The sequence below is a fragment of the Canis aureus genome, chromosome 19 (genome assembly GCF_053574225.1).
Source record: "Canis aureus isolate CA01 chromosome 19, VMU_Caureus_v.1.0, whole genome shotgun sequence".
Lineage (NCBI taxonomy): Eukaryota > Metazoa > Chordata > Mammalia > Carnivora > Canidae > Canis > Canis aureus.
This window is the reverse complement of record NC_135629.1, coordinates 16,624,855-16,626,654: the sequence shown is the minus strand read 5'-3', so window position 1 is coordinate 16,626,654 and position 1,800 is coordinate 16,624,855. Positions and strand designations below refer to the sequence as shown.

The 1,800-nt window shown below is 39.4% G+C and overlaps 1 pseudogene; it reads left to right on the top strand.

Annotated features, from left to right (window-relative positions):
* Nucleotides 1-874: 874 nt before the first annotated feature.
* On the top strand, nt 875-1,418 carry LOC144291189 (rRNA-processing protein FCF1 homolog pseudogene; annotated as a pseudogene).
* Nucleotides 1,419-1,800: the final 382 nt, after the last annotated feature.

Below are 1,800 nucleotides of genomic sequence, written 5' to 3'. Positions count from 1 at the left end.
AAGCTGAGGCTTCCATAAAAAAGAAATTGCTCCTATGGTTAAAAATTTGAGCCCTTGGCTGAGAGTTCTAGCTTGCCATTTCTGACAGCCTGCCTTACAGATTTCTTACTTGGTCAGGGTCCAGCATCCTACAAGCCAGTTGACTGCAGCAATGTATCTCCTCCTGGCTCTGCTTCTCCAATAGAACCTCTGTCTGATTTGTGATTCACTGAGGATGTGCCAGCCTGGAATTAGAGGAAGGGTTTGGTTAGAGACAGAATTTGAGACTCATGAGCATGTAATGTTAATCATAACCTTGAGAATGGATGCAATTTACTGTGCAATGAGTAGAGATAGGAAAAAAATAAAAGAACTGAGGATGGAGCTGTGGGGATGCTGAAAGGTAGAATTGAAAAAAAAAAAAAAGAATAAAGGAAGGAGTCTGAAGATTAACCAGAGACATGGTTAAAATGAGTCTAAAGGAAGTCAAGTCCTGGAAGCCAAATGAAAAACTTGTTTTAAAGAGGAAGGACTGGGGCATCTGAGTGGCTCAGTGGTTGAGCATCTGCCTTTGGCTCAGGTCGTGATCTCCGGGGGTCCTAGGGTGGAGTCCCTTATCAGGCTTCCCAGAGGGAGCCTGCCTCTCTCTCTCTGCCTATGTCTCTGCCTCTCTGGTCTCTCATGAATAAATAAATAAAATCTTAAAAGAAGACTAAGAAGAAGAAGGAGGAGGAGGAGGAGGAGAAGGAGAAGGAGAAGGAGAAGGAGAAGGAGAAGGAGAAGGAGAAGGAGAAGGAGAAGGAGAAGGAGAAGGAGAAGAGAAGGAGAAGGAGAAGGAAGAAGGACCAAGAAGAGTGTGGCATGAACAGAAGGAAGCAAAAGAAAGTATGAAACCATGAACTGAACACTTAGTCTCTGAGATCAGAGGCTTTAAGAGAAGGATAGATTAAAACCTAAAAAGAAAGAAAAGAAAGATCTCAGTGCACCCAAGGAAAAAGAAGTCCCCCCAACATCCTTCCTGCTTATTCTCCCAACACAATACACAGCTGACCCACCTTACCACATCCTGGTTGATAGCAACTTTTCCATTAAACACAAACATGACTTAGTAGTCAGTGATAAGCCATCCGTATGCTAAGTGTTTCCCTTGTATAACTGACTGTGTAATGGCTGAAACTGAGAGATTGGAACAGAAGTTATCAAGTGGCTCTAAGGATTGCCAAGTATCCAAGATTGGAACAATTACCACGGACATACAAAGGAACATATGCAGATGACTACTTAGTACAGAGAATAATTCAGTACAAATGTTATCCTGTAGCCACCGATACCTTAAAGGAAGGATCTGAAAGATCCCTGGAGTTCTCATCATGTATGTTTCTAACCATAGGTACAACATTGAGCAAATGCCAGATGATTCTGGAGCCCCACAGTTCTAATTCTTTAAAGATCCAGTTCCTCTGCCTTTATCAACTTGTTCTGCTGTGAGTTCATTTAGCAATACACTATATAGCATGAATTATTCCCCTTCCCCATTTGCTTTGTTATGAGCTGAGTATGGTTAAATACACTCACCTTTTGATATTATTTTGATATTTGTATTTTGTGTCATTTTAAATTTTGTTGTACCTTTTTATAAATCAAATGATTGCTCACATAAAAATAAATATATAAATACATACATACATAAGACTGATAACCTGAAGAAAGAAGAAAATAATAAGTAATAAATAATAAGTGAAATATTTATGGATTAAATCAGATCAAAATTATGGATTTATTTCTTACATAGGACATCATGGACAAAATTAGCAGTCTGGA